We start from the raw sequence: 19,245 nt of genomic DNA, 5'->3' as shown, positions 1-19,245 counted from the left end.
ATTCTTTCATGATTAGGAAGGGCAAGGTTTCTATGTGCTGACCAATTTTACATGGGTTTTTTTTCAGGGAGGCTGGCGTTTGATCTTTCTGTTTGTGTCACCTACTTTCCTCAAGGTAAATAGGTGGCCCAATTAATGCTCCATTTCCAGGACTAGGCATCTTGAAGTTAAAAATATCAAGAGCAAGCTTTACAGCACTGTGACTGATCTCTTTAGGCTTACCCTGTTTAAAACAGTTCATTTGTAATTTGCTAATGTGGAGCCAAGTTTTCAAACACCTCTTCAATACTGGGGTTCATCAGCTGGGGGATGAAGGAAGTCTGCATCAGGCCCAGTGTAATTCTAGTTTGAAAAAGAAGTACTGCTTTTAATGAACACTAATTATAATTGGGGAAAGATAAGCTGTGGATTCAACAGAGGGGAAAAAGGCTAATGCTTTTAAAATGTAGCCTGATTAATGAGGCTGTCATAGAACTTATTTATAGGTATGCTGTACAAAGTATCATAATCTCTGGAAAGATTTGCAGCAAATTAAATCCATCAGAGTTTAGAAATCATAAAACTGATTTGACTCCAAAGGATATTCCATACAGGCCAATCAGGATTATAGCTGAGGCACAGAAGTTGTGAAGAACAAGTGTTCTTAAACTGTTCTGGGGTGTGGGTCACATTTCAACCCCCTGACTCCTGCTTTCAGTCTCTATTAAGTCACACATGGAATATTTCACAACTAGATACCAGCCTGGTGTAACAGCAGCAAATGCCTTCTCTGAATAGTGGCATTCAGAAACTATTTAATATAATTTTAGCTGATTTTAATGGAAGTAGCAGATGGAAATGCAGAGGATCCTGTGCTTTGCTAGGCAGTTCTCTATAGACCTCCAGCAAGTGCTTCATGAATCACTAATGGTGCATGGTCTGCAGTTGGGAGCTATTGATTTGAAGAAATCCCAAGTAAGTAAACAGATAGACCTTGTACTATATGGTGAAGGTCACTAAACATAAGAAACAAAATTCTCCCTACAGCAATGTGCACGGAGCATTTACTATCCTGAAAGTTTAAAGGAAAAAAAAAAAAAAAGAATACAATAAAAACCTATTTGGGATGTTATATTTAGAGTAAAGGAAGTACCCTGACAGAAAAAGAGGCTAAGATATATAAGTGCAAGACACAGATCATCTGGGAATTGACAGAGAAAGGAATCCAGGCTCCTTTTTTTAAAGAATGACAAGTCCCTTTAATGTAAACAATCTTTAAATCTTGACTCCAAAGGATTAAAAAAGTCATCCAAACTAAGACAAATGGAGAGGGGGACAGATAAGGCTATTTTAGTTGAAATCTGCATCAGACAGTATAGCCTACAAATGTTAATGTATGCTTCTAAACTCTTAAGGGACAGAAAGGAAAAAAAAAACCCAAAACGCATAATATGGCAGGATCGTGCATGAAGTTGACTGTCCAGATATGTTGCCACACCTGAAAAAGGAGGAAAATCATCTATTATTACAATAATTCCGAATTTAATACAAAGTAAAAAAAGAAATCACTTAGAAATTATTGATTTCTCAGCCTACCATAATGTCTTTGGACATCAATATATTGTTTGATGATACCAAAGTTTGCCTTTTGTTCCTCTCATAGCTCTATAGAGGCATTGCAGGCAGCCTCACTGGCACAAGAACATAATAGCATATAGGATTTTGGCTATACTGAGCAATGGATAATTTTGATGACTTATAAAATCCTTTAGCCTAGAAGTGCTTTATTTTCAAGCTCCACTATAATTAGTTACAAAGGTTATTTGAGTGAGACATGAGGCGAGGCTGGAAGGTTGCTGTTAAATGAAATCAATTTCACCTTCTTTTTCTCTTGCTGTAATATTTTCCTTTAAATCTATAGTGAGGAAACAGACTATTTCAGACAGTCATTTACCAACAATGACTTGTTCAGTAGTTCTAACATCACATTCAAGAACAGTGAAGGGATTCAGCTGATACCAGCCTTTGGTTGAAGAGCTCTCTGTGTGTCTCTCAGGCTGTGTCTCCACCTACATTACACATTCCAAGCATGGCCAGCTTCTTCAGTTTGAAAGAAGGCACAGTTGACCTACATAAACTTCTCAGGCTTTAACTGAATTTTGAGCAAAGGCAGCACGTCCCACCAGCTCTGTTCAGACTCCCAGATCTGAACAGCCTCATAAATTACTGAAACTCCATAGTTTGCAAGATCAAAAGAATGGGGATGTACCTCCAGAAAACCTGGTCTGGTTTTAGAGTCCATGAATTCTAAAACAAAGGTCTCAAGAAGGAGCCACAGTGTATCCCATGCTCTTAAGTGGATTGGGTAGAAGAAGCATTCCAGAAGAAGAGTAACAGTTCTTAAGCTGGTGTAAGAACTGTGCCAAAGAATTTAAATTTGCTCAGGGATGACACAAGCATGGTATCTGCTAACAGAGAAAAGGATTCCTCACCCACTCTCTCCCCTCTGACACAATTCATGAAGGCCACAAGTATTCATACTCCAGATTCTGAAATGATTGTGCTTTTCTGTTCATTTACTTGAGTGCAACTTGACTTATACAAAAAGACCCGAGATGGATTCGTGTGAACATTTCATGCACGTATACAGACAATGAGGAAATAACAGAAGAAATTTTAAAGCTGAAAAACATGCCTTTAACAATCGCTTAAGTCCTGACTAGAAAAGATAGCTGCTGAAAGCATATCAGTGATTAGTCTCTTGACCTTTCTTCAATTTGAAGTCATCAGCTATTGTTCGTCACTGATAATAATAATAACCTTTATTTTATGAGGTGACTGACAGACAATCCTTAGAGACCACAGTCTTTCACAAGAGCAACCTGCTTAAAAAAAGAAATCATATTTAGTAGGCTCAATACAGTGAAATTAATTCAGAATTTTTATATCAAATATTAGAAACATAAAACACTGTCTATGCAAAGAAAAAAAAAAAGAAAGAAAAAAGGAACATTCAAATGACTTTCAAAGGAAGAAGTTGTAGCACAAGTTTGGGCAGAAGAATGGCAGAGTGTTAAAATTTATTTCCCCTTTACCACAATTTGTTTTTCAATAAGAAGGTAAAAAATTCCTTTTTTTTCATTTTGAAAGGCTAAGAGGAGGGAAATCTAAGACTGTATGAACTGTCACAAGGCTATCTTTGACTATGGCCAGTCCTGAATCCTCAGATATGAACACTATTATATTTCATTTAGGAGGAGGGGTATCTTCCTAATCACAGCCAGCAATCGTCTCACAACCTGAAGCTGCAGTGGCTGCCCTCTTCACATTTTCATTCTTCCAAGTGTAATTGCATATGTTACTCTAGACCAGACTTGAATGAAAACCCCTTTCAGGGAAACCCCAGGAGGTGGAGCCAATAATAGGGTAGGTGTCTCTCATTCCTCAGAGTCATTATTGAACCAATTGGACAATACAGTGTGAGGGGTCACAATGAGCAGAGCACTCTTCTGAACAAATTCTAAAGCCAAAGCCCTGAATAACTCTGGGTGTTAGATTTTTTTTTCAAGAGTGAAGGCCTTGCTCCATCAAGACCTAACCTGAATATTGTACTTTGTCTCTTGTTAGTTCAGTCAGTCCCTTAGCTTGTGTTACTGGTATATAGGAGGTCTATGTGTGCTCCTATATCATTCTCCTTCCTCACTGGAAGGAGCAGCAATTCACCAGTGAGATTTTCATTTGACAGAAGAATTAAGTCCAACCTGTTAAAAAATTACTATCATGATTTTCCTGGAGGGCTGCAGAGTATTTGTCCTTAAACTCAGTGTGCCTTCCATGTTCACTGCATTTACCACCGTTACCTGAATAGAAGAGCCAGCATGAATACTGAGAGGTCAGGAATTATTTAGACTCATCTGAAGAAATGTCTCCTTTTCCTAGCAATAACGGTATCTCAGGCTAAATGTTTTGAATTATATGAAGCCAGTAAGGAGTTAAAATTAATTTATTAGCTCTTGACATTTTCTTAGATATGAGTCAATTATCATGAAACATTCATTGAGCAAAGACCCTAAAAGGAATAGAAAAACCTGATAAATAAATCCCATGGGAATTTAAAAACTTTGAAAATCTCAGCCTAAATTTTCAGTTTGGATTTGGGGTTGGCGGAAAATATCTACTAGCTGAAAGGGCTCAACGTGAGATGGCCATGTCTGGGTATGAAATATGTGACCTCTATAAAAATGTCAGCACTGTAACCCTAAATACACCGAGCCAGAGGAAGATTCAACAGTCAAATGCCCCATATCATGTGGTTTATGTCAGTTTCCTTAGACTATGACAGTTAAGGTGGCCACTGGACAGATTATCAACACTCAGGGACTTCTGGCACTGGCTTTCTGCAAGCCAGTTCTTGGTGTTTTACATCCCTTGTGTGCAAAGATGGAGGCATTTTTCTTTTCTTGGAAGCTGTTTTGAGAGCTACTAATGAAAGCAGTTGACAATTTTTTTGTTGTTGTTGATGTGGTTTTGACTACAATCTAAACAGAAACAGTTTTCATTCATGTGTAATTTACTTTGAAGAGTCAGCCTCTGTTTCTAGTTATGGATGATAGGATAATATCAGACATTCAGACTGTAACATTTTTTTACTGTAGAGAAAAATCCATTTAAAAAATCCATTTATAATGTTGCTAAAATATAGTATTCTTTTTCTTCCCCAACTCCTAAGCTTTGAATACACATGGGAACTTGAGAGATCAGATCTAAATTGAGTAGATCAGCAAAATGTGGTAGAGCCAATGAAGTTGTGTAGGTTTACATTATCTAAGAGTATGGCCCAAAGTGATAAGGACTGGCAGGAGAAAAACTCCACATACTATCTCCCCCTTGAAACATATGTTTTTAAAACTGCTGTAAAATATTATTATTTCTGCTAAATATGTAATATATGAAGGATATGTCAACTTTTCATGCTTGTATAAAGATTATGCAGTTTTAAATGGCTTTTCCAGTCAGACCTAATCTACTCAGCCCAAAGACAAGCTGTTACAATTTTATAATATACAGCACATTTTTGTTTTTCTCTGTGTGTGTATTTGCCTGTATGTGAACAAGAGAGAAATGCACTTACAACTGTGGAAAGCCACTAATTAAGCAAATTAAAGCACTTTTTTTTTTTAATAAAAACCTCAGATATTTTCTTTCTGCCTTTTATTGTTTATTGGAAACAGTATGACACTACCCACAATGGATTTTGCAAATTTTGTGGTTTATATTGACTGTTTTGCAATTTATACTAGTGTGTAAAATATTCCCAGCACATACACTTAATCAAAACAAGCCCAATTAAGCTCAGTACTCCAGATTCCACCTCATTAGCTTTCTGTTCCTAAAATATAACAGATGTGATTGCTGCGGGCCATGAGTTAAAGACGAATTTTTCAGCTAAGCACTTGCAATACAACCTAAAGTTATATGAAGATTTAATTATTACTTTCATTTTCATGGCTAACTGTAAAAGCTCATTTTTCACTTAATAGCAATGGCATTCCACTCCTGCATTTTACCCACTGTTACAGAGAAAAGTATCTAAAGGAGGAAGAAGGGAGAGGTCAGGGGTCTTATTTTTACTCTTGGCCTCATGTATTGAGTGTGTGACTTCACAAACTTGCAGGGCTTTTACCCGTTCTAAACTACTGGAATTCAGAAAGGAGTCAGGATCTCAGCTTGCAGAATATCACTTCTGCCTACAACCTCTGTGAGACCGTGTGAATGGTATTGCAGCATGTTTACTTGGCGTGCTTCAAAAAGATAGAATGGCTTAGCATGCAATAGACATCTAGTGCTCCCCTCAAGTAATTCTTGGTACTTCATAGCTGTATTTTAACTGTTTAGAACTACTAGCTTCTATATAATATCCAATATAAGGAAAAATATTATCCCTTTTCAGTAGTCAAAATGCCAAAGAGGATTACTACAAGACTGACAGCAGGGATACGGAGCAAAGCTCTGCCAATTGTCAGTAGCTGTATTTCTTTGTCAGTACCTCAGTGTCAAGCTGCTGAATGTCTCCCACACTTTGTCTTTGTTATGGGAACTCAAGCATCTGGCGGATCAAAAACAATCTAGCCAAACCAAAGCATATCCAGGAATAATCCAGATGGGACAGTCTGACTTGTCCGTGGCACAATTCACCATGGAGGTTTCCAAATGAGCTTTCAGCTTCCAATAAATTAAACTTCTTTACAGATTCTGTACTGATGCATAACTGACACCATCCTCTCCTCTGATTTCCCAGAATACTTGAGAGTCTTGTAGGTAAGACCCACTTTCTCAAGCTGTTCAGTTTTTCAGCTACACCAAGTGAGCCAAGAAGACAACAGTCCCAGGCCCTGTGCAGAGCAAGATCCTGGTCCAGTGAAGCCAACTGTGCATAAAATTGTGCACATAATACACATTCAATCTTGCAAAAATGAACATAAAACAGCTGCATTAATATCAGTAGCAATACCACAGGCTCTAAAAAGGCCTTTAGGTACTTTTTTTTACATAAATGATTACATAAGGTACAAGACAGGACTAATAACTAAAATTAGACAAATGACCCAATTCACTATTCTCTCTGCATTTCTGTGTCGGACGATTTGGTTTTTTTTAAAGTGTGTTGTTGCTCTCTCAGCAGGGTGGGTGTCTGAGACAGCCTAATTGAAGTCAATGAAGCTACACATTGACATAAACTAGTGTACTTAATAGGAGGTTAATGCTCAGAAGAAATGAAAAACCAAGCTTTGTCTTGAAAGATTTTCTCACAGCTGAGATCTCCTCTGGTTTGTACATTCCCACTGCATTATTCTTTCTTTTCTTCTCTCAAAAGATTCATTAAATAAACAAACCAACAAACAAATACAAAAGAAACAAACACCCCCAACCCCCCCAAAAAACCCCAAAAATCAAGAAACATGTTCTCTTTGTGGTTTACTGAATACATAACTTTTTTATTTCTTAAAATGTGGAAGATAAATAATGAAAAATTCTAGTGATTAGTCCCTAATGTCTGTATTTATGGATCCCTGGCACAAATACACTGCAGATAACAGCCCAATTTAATATTTATGGTGTGCTAGGTTTCTCTAAATATATAAATTTGGCAATTATCATGGGAGTTATCCCTTATTTATCTCCATTTGACTTTTAATTAGTAGGATTGCCATTTAATCATTAACAATCTTCTCTTCTAAAAAACATCCTACCTGCTAATTCCTTGATGAATGCGTCCCCATTGTGTCACTATTCTCATTAGAAGGTCTTTTTTAGTTGTTCCATTGACAAGCTTTCATTTAAAATTACTAGGTCTGCAGATGTCTTGAAGTGACATATCACTGACTGGACATATCACCCTTCAACCACTATACTGTTATGTATCTGTCAGCCCTCAGCAGACCAGGCATTAGGGCTCTCACTAAGGTGACCAATAGCCCCTCAAATCACAGCACCCTTTTCAAAAAACAAGCAAAACACTATATGTGTGTGAGTGGATAGGGGAGTACAGAGCCTGGCACAGCCTTTTTAATTAAACATAATAATACTCAGCGTAAAGATTATGCCTCTTTCTTTGATGATATAAAACAGTGGCACAGAAATTATACCTTTGTTAAAAAGTTCTAACATTAATCAAGTCGCTTCCATGGAGAGATGAAACTACAAGCTCTAACATGTTAACATTCAGCAATGTGTTACTAATAGCATCATTAACACATACCATATATAGCTGCATGGAGCGCCTTAGTCTGAGCTACTGCCAAGTCCCAGTTTGTCAAGTTGGGACACGGGAATGGCAAAATAATTTCATTCACTCCAGTACCTAATTAAGATGGAGCTAAAAGCATGGAAGTTGAGAGCATTAGCAGGTCTGCTGTGCCATTCCTCCAGGGTGGCTTTGTAGGGAATAGTAAAAATAGTTAATATAGTCGCTGTTGCATGTTAAATGATTGTTAGGGAAGTGGAAGTTGTACAGGTTGAATCAGTGAAGGGTGAACACTGCCATCATTGTGCAGAATTCACTCCTCCCTCTCCACCTCATCTCTGCTCCCATGTTTGCCCATACTGCTATAAAAGAATTTATTTTTTTGATACTGAGACTCTTGACATTTACTTTACAACCAAGATACTTTTCTACAATGTGCTGTTATCTGCTAAGTATTATATGACTTTGCCCTGAGAATGTGAAGGGGGAATTAGGACCCATTCATCTATTTAGGTTTCCTAGCAATTTCCATTATGAAGGAATCTTGTGGTCTTCCCGTTTGAGGAACATTTTTGACACCCATCTCAGCAGCAGTTCTTAGCAAAGCAATGAACACAGTGTCCAGCTTCTCACAAACTTGGCTCGCTGGGTTAATTTTTAATCTTACGCTGATGTAATTATTCTACCCCAAAATTTGACCTGTAGAAACACATTTATAATACACTTTGGCCAACAGCATGTTACTCTACTACCTGCAGCAAGCTTGTAATTACAGCAGCACTATTGAACTAGGTCCCAACCCTGCATGCAAGCCCTTAGAATGCTGGTGCCAAGAGTCAGCTGCAAAATATCCTGTATCCAGTCAGAAAAGAGAGAGAATCAGGTCTGCATAGTGACAGTGTAGTTCACTCTGTACCAGGCACCATCAACCCTCTCATAAGTCTAGACATGGTTGCTGCTCAGAATTCTGCCCCCAGTTAAGAAAATATTTGAGCCATTTGCTTTCTGATATTATCCCCTTAGCAGTGGCCTGCTTGACAACATGTTAAATTAATCTGGTTTCAAAAATGCTGAGATATACATATGTTAAATTAAACACCCAAAAAATAAACTCAATCCACAGTAAGACTATTTGTTTTATATCTCCTTTATCTTGCGTATTTCATGTTGTTCAGTTCTAGGTGGATCTTTTCTATTATTTCTTTTATTAATGTAAGACTTGATTAATATTGAAAAAAGCAACATTTTTGAAGGATACTTCATTCTGTTGATATGGTCATTTCAGGCCGCTGGCACATCACACAACAGCAGGGAGACCTGGCTCTTTTCCTTTGCTATTGATTCTCTCATTTTGTTGTTTGAACAGTTTTGTTGCTCCTCCCACATCTTTCTCATCCATTCCTCCATTTCTAATATGGATTTTTCTGGTTTGAATCCAATAAAATCAGAACAAAAATTCAAACTTAGTAGATAATGTTTATATGCTAAATCTAAGAAGGCAAGGTACATCCTCAGTACTATTTTTGATACTTTAGCTCCCATGAGGTTTTCCGGTTAGTTTTGATGGTATCATTTCTCAGTACAGTAGCTGTTAAAAGTCACTTGCAAAATAATTTCCTGTAGTCAGGAAACTGTAAAGTTTGCAACAGAGTAGTGTATTTTGAAAGAGCAGCCATTAATGCCAAAGACCTGGTAATATTTGAAAGTTTGTGCTCACCTATTTATCCTTAGGGATGTAAAACAGAAAAAGAGATTTTCTGTAAATCCATTCCTAATTTGTGATGCTTATCATCAAAAAACATATGGCCAGATCAAAAGGACAGATCCTAAGCTGGTGCAAATTGGCCAAACAGCACTGTCAGCAGGGATACTGGATTTATAACAGCTGAGTGTTTGGCCTATTTGTAATTTAGTACAAGAGTTATCTGACTGAGAGTCTAGAAGTTATAACAAAAATTGCCAAGTAATAGTCTTTCAGAAAGTCATTACACCATTTTCAGAACCTGAAAATTCACAAATTTGTGAGTGTCTTTGGACCAGTTCCTTTTTCAGTTCAGATTTCATATTACTCATATTTTAGTTCTTTATATAAATGAAATGCACTTCATCTTCTTCTATACCTCAAATAAAATAAATTTAACTGTCATTAAGTCAAAGAGAGTCATTCTGCTATAAAAGAGTAATCTGTCTCTCACTTTTTCAGACTTTAGTAGTATGAAAAGAAGCTGCATTTAAAAATAGGCCAGGCAATGTTAAGAATATATTGTTGGGAACAATCAGGCAGTGGGAAAGGAGAAAATAGCCTGACCCATCAGCTTTCCTTCCATCCCCAGCTGTTATAATTCTTAAAGTGTTGAGAACACACAATATAATAGTTTCAATGTTGAAACTCATTGCTTTGTTTTTTGCCATATCTGTCATGCAGATATATATACATATATATATATTTATATTTATATTTATATATTTATATATATATATTTATATATTTATATATATATATTTGTATGCACGAGATTTACATTATAGACAGAAAAAAGCAACAAGAGGGTGGATTCTCACTAACAATTAGAGGTACTGGTTGCACAGGAGGAGGTAACCTGTTGGATGTACATTGATGTGAAATAAAATACTTGCATGAAGAGAATGCAGATGATATGATTGTGGTTTAACATAAAAGAGACTGGAAATGGTAGGAATGGAGAATAGAGCTGCTTTTGGTACTGCAAAGGACTGGCAGGTGTTTAGATTTAGAAAGTGTCATTTTGACATTGTGGAAACTGAATAGGAAAAGTGACTCATGCTACCAACCTCTGAATATCTTGATCAAGTAAGCCATAATTATTGCTGGAAAAGAAAGATAGAAAAAGGGATTGAAAATAACAATTTCCTGTAAGAAGGAGAAAGCAAACAATGTCACAAATTTGGATTATCTTCAGCACAGAAGAAACAGCAAGAAATAAAAAGTCATACAGTGAAAGACATCACAGACTGGAACCAATTTAATGCTTAAATGCCTAAAAGCTTCAGTAATGCAACACCCAGTGCTAATGACATGTCTCTGTGACATCCAGCACTTCTGGTGGCCATGCAGGTACCCACTGCAGTGAATAGGGGCTTTCAGCAACCTCAAAATAATGACCTCTGTACAGAGGCAGTACAAAGACACTCATTCACAAGCCAGTTGAAAAATATCCATTTCTGCTCCCAGGGCCAATCCTGGGACAAAATAAAGTGATGATTGGACATAAAAACATTCCAACACTCCAGCCTTCTTTCTCTGAGGCAGCACTACTCAGCACTGAGGTGCAGTTACACCACTATGCTCTTTCCCTTCTCAGACCAGGCACCCTTGCAATCATTTATACACACAGACACAGCTTCAAAGAGGAAAACAGAGCAAAAACTTCTTCACTTTTTTATGAACATAAAACATTTCACAGGCAATACCCTTTGTCAAGCAGAAAAAGAAATTGAACCTGGGTCACCTACTTAATGACTGAATGCTTTAAAAATACCAGGCTACTACCCAGCAGCAGATGGAGCACTGAACTGATTACAGGGGCTGGTCAGAAGTGGCAACACTTCTATTGCTTAAACAGAAACGTGCACACCTGGATGAACATCTGGAAATACTGAGCAAATGTACCAAACCATCTAATTCAAAGATGTATTGTTGAAGGAAGCCCAGATTTCTGAAACTTACGCCAATTCTTTCCATTCCATTTTTTAAAAAAGAGATTACACCTGCAATTCCACTTTTTACAGGGCCCAACACTTTCAGAATGTATGTAGAAGTGTTCTGCAGACAGCTGATGAATAGATATGTTCAGAAGAGACAGGCTGAGAAAAATTTAATTTTTGATACACTCCATCTTACCTACATGTGCACAAATTGAAGTACTTCAGATTTGCAGACCTGCAGCACGCTGGGAATACAAAGGAGCCCAAACTGAAGTGTCTGGGGTTTAGGAGCCTTTACAGAGAGGCAGCCACCGCCACGAAGAGCAGGGATACCCTTTAACTTCTCTCCTGATGACCCATTTGGCACACTGCTGTGCCTCTCAAATGTAGAGAAGAGCTGAGAAAATGAGAAGGAGCAAGAAGCTTTGTTAAAGCCCTTTCCATCTCCTTCCAGTCTTCCCTTTCTGATCATCCAGTGCAGCTACAGACACACTTCAATGTTGAAAGAGAAACATAAAGTTACTCAGGCTGTGTTTTTTTTCTTAGATAGTGATGCCCTGGGAAAAACTAGCAGGACAAATAGAAGGCTCTTTGAGTTTGGAACTCCTCTGGAGTCTGACTGACCAGACTGACTTGCAGGCAAAAATCTACAGCACAACTCCCATTCTTACCAGAGAGCTGCCTAAAGGAATATAGATAGTGGGTAAACACAATTTAGTTTCAATTTAGAAGAGGAAGAGGGAAAAAATTATCTGTGCTTACCTGAATCAATATAGATATTCAGGATATGATTTCACGGCAAAGTAGTTTCATCAGCTTCTTGTGCTAAAGGTTAATTAAGATTGTATTTGTCAATATACAAATATGGGTATGTAGAGTTCTGGGGATTCTCACCAACAGTAAGATTCCACATTCTATTAAGTATTACTGAAATGATGTTTTGGAATGTTTGGGTGTACATTTCTTGACTTCTATTTCCATTTTGTATTAGAAAGTGTGATGATCTATGAATCAACATGTAATCTAAAAACATGCTGAAAGAATCTCAGTCCAACATTCACAGACATAAATGCAATTGTCTCTAATTAATTCTGTGAATCATGGTTTGAAGAATTTCAGATCCTTTACAATGTAGACCTTAAGATATAAATAAGAATTTCTTGATGAAGTTGTACATATGGCAGGATAAACACAATGCTCCCTTTTTTGTCTAAAAATGTAGTATTTCCCATTCTTATTTCCATGTGATTCTGTGAAGTAAAACTCAAACTTGGAGATAATGAGTCCCAAAAATTATTTTTAGGTGAGGGTTATTTTCCACATTGATATCTGAGATGCTTCTGAAATTTCTTTAGGAGTCAATCAAACTATTGATAATAGAAAAACATACAGAGAAACAGTATATGCAGAATATACCACATAAACAATTTTGTCATCCTTACCTTCTCTATTTGCAGGTACAGAAAGTAGAGAAACTCAACTCTTCAATATATATACAAAATTAAAACAGCTTGAGTTTTATTTCACATAGGAAAATGGAGTGCAGAATGATAAGACCCTACTTTTAACCTTATGACATAATAAATCAATAAAGGATATGCAATGAAATAAATGGAACACAATAGTACAGCAAAAATTGTGAAAGTGAATACTTTTCACAGCATGCTGTCATCCCTTGGAATTAACTCCAGCAGGAGATTATTAAGTCAAATATGAAAGATTTTTAAAGGGCTGAATAATTTTGTGAGTAATAACAAAATATGAATGTTAAAGTAATCTATTGTTATGCTTCTGAGGGTAAATTGATAGCTGCAGGGGTCAAGCAGATATCCTCTTCTCTGCCTTCCTTTTCACACAACCCACTAAGTTCATTAAGGGCTTTTCTTCAACGTCCCCTCAAGCACCAGACATTGGTCACTTCTGAAAGCAGCAGAAATGAAAGACTCGAGAAATGAGGAGGAATACCCAATTTGTCTGATCTAGTACAATAAATCTTATGTTCCTCCTCATCATCTTTATCTGAACATATTTTACCTCCAGCATGGAAGGCTATTGTTTGCTGTGTTCACCGTCTCCATGCATGCAGCATAGGTACTTGTAAGCTTGCTGCTCCGAGCCTCTCAGCATTTAAATTTTCACATCTCATCCACATTTCCATCTGGGAATCTACTCGCATTTTATTCACGTAGCAGTTTCCATGAATTTCCCAAGCTTAGGCTCTGAAGGATGATGAAACCAGGAAGGAAAAGAGAATAAAACAAAACAAAACAAAATCTTGTTGATTCAATTTTCTGCTCCTATCACGATCAATTTTCCCAAATGAGGAGAATAACAATCTCTGTGACTCTATTCTCACTCTGCTTTTGCCATTTTCTTAGTGACCAGTATCAATATCAGTTGGAGATGCACAGGAACAAATCTGTAATCTGTAAATTTCTTTGACGCAATTCCTCTCTCAACTGAGATTACATTGGTCTCAATAGCTGTCCCATGATACACTTTTGAGACTTTTAAAAAAATTCAGACTTCCTTTATAAATGTTTCACATTAATTTTCTGTGAATACTTTAAAGGGAATTAGCAAAGAATTTAGAATTTTTTTTATTAAGCAAATAAATTCTTAACCACTTTTGAAGAGCAATCTGACACAATTTATATCTTTGGATACTGCCCACCACAAACTCATTGTGGAGTCTATGGTTTCATGTTTTTGATCCTGAGATTTTTGTTACCTACTATGCCTGAAGGACTTGGTAAAAAGTAATAATGCAAAGCACAAGAGCAAAGTAATTGCCAGGAATTTATTATTGTTGTTTTCTATTATAAATTTCTAAACTCACAATAAAACATTGCAGTAATCTGTACAAACACCATAGAAAATTATGTAGTAGTAGTAGCAGTAGTAATAATAATAATAATAATAATAATAATAATAATAATAATAATAATGCTTGGTCCTTTAAAAAAATACTTCTTTGGTTTACTTGGATGAAGTAAGTCATCCAAAGTTTATATTCTATGCATGTAGGTTGCATTTAGTAAAGGCTTATGTAGAACTCTTCTGACAAAGAGCACTGTCCAGCTTATCTGCTCTGGGAACTAGAACAGACCTACCAAGAGTCAGAAGAATGAGATATCAGAGTAATTAGGAAATAAAATCTATCATTTCAAGAGCTACTGAAAAGTATTAAATTCTTCAAAGCATATCCAGTATAGAAGAAACAGGCACTGAAACGACTTGTTTACCCTAGGCTCACCTCTGTCACCTCATCGTTCATATCTTGAACATTATTCTACCCTTCATTGTCTCTGTTTAGTGTCATTTCCAAACTGTCAGAGGTCACTGTGCTCAGGAATGCCTCTACTGGAAAAGGTGGCAAAAGGAGCAATATTTTTGTGGTGGTCCTGAGAGAATACCAGCTGCAGTTCTTTCTAGATCAGTAAATAAAAGCTGGACCAGTACTAGATTTTAGAATGGAGCAATAATGTAGTTCTGACACAAAACTCCAGTAATCACATCCATTGCATAGTTTTAGTTTCAGAGGTGATTTGGTGTACATGAGCAAGTGTTCTATCTGAGGAAACAGAAGTGGAAGATCAGTTTCAGGTGCATGAAAAAGATATTTCAACCCCTGATGAGGACATGAAGTCTCAAACACTGATCCTTCAGAGAGATTTGAACCAAAGTTTGTGAATATTTTTTTCCAGTCTCACATTAAATATAATCCAATGTTATATATCATAACATCATTGAATTACTTGGGTTGGAAGAGACTTAAAGATCATCCAGTTCCAATCTCCCTGCCACAGACAGAGACCTTCTACTAGAACAGGTTGGTCAAAGTCCCTTCCAATCTGGCCTTGAACTCTTCCAAGGCTGGGGCATCCACAGCTTTTCTGGAACAACATGATCCATATGTAGTCTGTGGATTTAGTTGCTTTGATCCAGTGACCTTCTTTTGCACTATACTACTTACTAAAAAAGACATAGACAACAGCACTTAAATACCTTGCTCTTCAGTGTCCCACATCTCCAGGAGAAAGGAACACCAGCTGTGTGAATTAATAATCTAGCAAGGATTTCAGCAGAAATACTCATCTTCCTTGCTACCAGCCACAGACCACATTTGTTCATTCTCAAGCACCCACAACAAATACAAAGAGACTCATTGCTTGTTAAGATTAAGTGCATCTTTAATAAAATAAAAACGAAGATTATACAAGTTGCAGCATTGTGATCTACTCATATATCATCAGGGGACTGTCAGAAACAGCCTTGCTAATATTTTTGCTGTAATTGTTTTTCATATGTTTTCTTTTGCCTATCACGAAAGAAGAAAAAAAAGTATCTGTACATTTATTTCTCTGGATATTTAACACTCAGTTTTAGTTCCTCTGAGGGTAACAAGTGTGCATTATCCTAAAACATCTGTTCAGACACCAAATGTAGTGCATGAGCTAATAGTAAAATACACGGACAATATTGAGTGGTCAATATTAAGTAAGAGGGAACCACAAGGAAAGAGAAAATATTAATCCTAACACTCATGTCTTAAAAATAGTTCCAAGCCACGCAGAGCAGGAACTTAACAAGAAGACTCTACTTAGGTGAGTCCCTTGATGAATGGTGTGCAAAACCTACAGGGAACATAATGCTATTTATCCAGCCCTGGAACAAGCAGTCAAAGATTTTTTTTATGTTATTTTTTTTTTTTTTGTATACAAATCCTAATCTTCCATAAACCTCCTCAAATCTAGTGCAAGATAGAGCCTCTAGAGAAGATGGTCAAAGTGGGATTTTTATGTCAAACTGCTCAATATCACCTGAGTGAATTTAGTCAAGTGACAGGTTCTTAGAGGACTCTAAATGCACCCACTGGCAGAGGTCCTAATGCATTCAAATGAGGGACTCACAGATTTCACAAAATCTGAAAAAGTGTTCAATAGTATCTAAAGAATTACTTTTCCTCAAAGGTTGCATGCACACAACCATATCTTTGAGAAACTGTGAAAATTCCATATCATTTCCCACCAGATAATCTGTCCTGAAGAATCTGATTTCAATGATGAGTTCAGAGTGATTGGATGTGGTCATGGTGCAGAAATCTCTTCTTTTAAGGCTGTAGATAGATTTCTGGGGTCACTAGATATTTTGAACCAGTCCTTATTTTGGAGACTCCCATGTCTTAAAAAATTGCAAAATTCTGATGAAATGGCTCATCCATGGTTCTCTAAAGAACACATGGATTTTTTCTATGCCATTATGGGTGCTGATTTTATGGACTGAATCTATACCAGAGTGATGCACATTTCAGTTACAAAGTGAGACAAAGCTTAGATCCACTGTCTCTCAGCTGAGGAAGGATTTTTATCACACGTGTGCAACAATCAGTTTTGCTGAGGGGAATTTAGGAATTGCCCCATTTTCTTTGTGAAGACCTTATTTCTTCATCTAATTGCATCTTAGAGAAATTATGGAGTTAGGAAGCAATTAGTGCTTAGTACTATCATTTTTCAACTCTACCAAATCTAGTAGTTATGTTTTTTTTTACTCATTGAGTGGGAATATAAAGTAATGCAGTTTGAACAGTACACTGAACTGCAATAGTTATTGTTATCATTATTATTGTTATTATATGTAAAAAATAAAGGAAAGATATACTGTTGGGAGGTTTTTGTGATTTTATTTTAAAATTTGTTAAAATGTTTTTGAAGCACTGAGTTTTTTGAATGATGGCTTTTCCCACTCACAAAAAGGAAAAAAAGTGTTTTACATGGAACATGCTTTTAAAGAAACCAGAAATTAGTTTCAGGACAGTTACATTTCTAGTTCTGTGACATGACAACTGCATCTTGTTATACTGACACCTGTCAAATAAGGAGTTCAGAAAAGTAACAACAACTTTGGCAGGGTTGATCCTACAATAAATTCTGTTTGAAGAATATTTTTTTATTTGGTGAATCTGTAATGTCTGGTTACATATATAAAGCTCACAATCCCAAACATTTTCTGCTTCCACATCATGCTAGGTAAAACCCTCATAATTGTACAGGAGTCCAGGACTGGAAAGGATCCACTGGCTTAGCAGAACACTCCTGGAAGGGTAATAGTCCCAACAACCTTAACAGTGTTTTACTGTATTGTCTCTATTATCACCATCAAACTGTAAATTAATATAAAAAACTAAGAGAAAATATGTGATAAAAAAAATCTGAAAATGATATCATTACAATTTAGGTGGGATAAAGACTGTGAGGAATGAGGGTTGAACACTCAGTGGCAAATGATCCTCACTTTTATGAAGGAATAGGTTTGTATAATCAGATGCATCCTGTAGTGAATTCCCATCTTAGCACTGCAATGCAAGGTGAAAAAAATTATTGCAATAAGAACCTAAAGCTTTCTAGATCTGAACATTTTAAAATATTCAGAAGGAGAAGCAAGGCATTTGACAAGAAATGTTCACTTTCCTTTTAAGACTTCCTGATTAAATGTGATTATTACATGTTCCAAAGTAGTAGGAATAGAATTGTTGATTTCACATATTTTTTTTAGGTTCAACTAAAAAGTTAAGAGCTATAAAGGGAGAATATAGCTGAACCAATCTCCTTCTGCCTGGAATCACTTATTAAAGAAGAGATTTATCACAAACTTTCCCCCAATGTATGGTATTACAGACTAATTTTTGAACTATTCTAATTAGAATCAATTTAGGGATAGTAGCACTTCTCTAATTGTTTCTGAGACATATGCATTAGCAACAGAGAGTGTTTTGTTGTCACGGCAACAGGACTATGATAATGACTTCAGACACAGAATGGAATTATGTCACAAGTGTGCTTTGGGAACAGCTGTTTCTGTGCAAGTTTGGTTAGAAGGAACAGAGATGTGTTTTGGCTGCAAAGAAACATGTGATGCACTGTAGGTGCATATAAAGAGCCCACCCTGCTCTGTAGGTGTTTTGATGCTTGGCTACAGTAAAATTAATTTTATTATGGCTATCTCATTGTTATTCTGCAGTTTGTGTAAAACCCTTTCCCACACATTGAGCTCAGTACTTCACTCAGAGTTGTAAGGGTGAGGACCTCTGTCTGCTCCCTTTTTCCTATGCATGATCAATAAATAAAGGTAGATGAAGATGTCCACTGTGATCCTTCATAATCTTCACGTACTAAAGCATCAACAAGAGACTTAAAAGCAGACTTGTCATATTAAAATTCAGGACAATGATATACTTCATCAGATGGGGTGGCCTGTTGAGTAGATTGCCTCGGGATGTTCTGTATGAAGATGTGCTCCATCTGCACTGAGCAAAATGCCTGACCTTAATTTTCTTTGTTCCCTTTTTGAGCTTTTTTTCCCTGAGTTTTGTTGGCTCTCCATTATGAATTCATGGTCTAGAAAAAAGTGAATTCAGCGCAAGATAGAAGGATTTCCTGTTCATTAATTACACGCTATTAACTTGAAAACTTTGGCTGTGACTTAGAAGGCAAATAGCTGTCCAGATTGCAACACTTAGGTTCACAGCATGGCACAGATCTCATAAAGGTGATTCAGGATAGTTTATAGAAAGCAGGACATCAGATGGTAAAGTTAATCTCCAAAATAGCTCCCATAGTGCTAATGTAGGAAAGGCAAGAGAATGTAAGAGTTCAGATACTTTAGAAGCCAAAAAATGCAAAGAAAACCTCATTCTGGCTTCTTCAGCTTCATTTCCAGGTGTTGAGTAAGAACTGAGTATTTCTAATTTTCTTGAGAGAAGGAGAAAGAAAACAATGAGAATGTAAAAAGAGAAATGTAGCTTTAGGTATTTTTAAAAATGCAATACAGTGGAATGT

General features: G+C 36.6%; 1 long non-coding RNA gene across 1 annotated transcript; it reads right to left on the bottom strand.

The window, feature by feature from the left end:
• Positions 1-853: 853 nt before the first annotated feature.
• Positions 854-12,193, bottom strand: LOC148224521 (uncharacterized). Its single transcript, XR_015802921.1, has 3 exons — positions 11,604-12,193; positions 10,535-10,570; positions 854-2,861 (listed from the first exon to the last, which is right to left on the bottom strand). It is a non-coding gene; the product is annotated as an uncharacterized LOC148224521 (long non-coding RNA).
• Positions 12,194-19,245: the final 7,052 nt, after the last annotated feature.

This window comes from Sturnus vulgaris, chromosome 3, assembly GCF_052056855.1.
Source record: "Sturnus vulgaris isolate bStuVul1 chromosome 3, bStuVul1.hap1, whole genome shotgun sequence".
Lineage (NCBI taxonomy): Eukaryota > Metazoa > Chordata > Aves > Passeriformes > Sturnidae > Sturnus > Sturnus vulgaris.
Note: the sequence above shows the minus strand (reverse complement) of the source record. Positions and strands in the feature narration are given on the sequence as shown.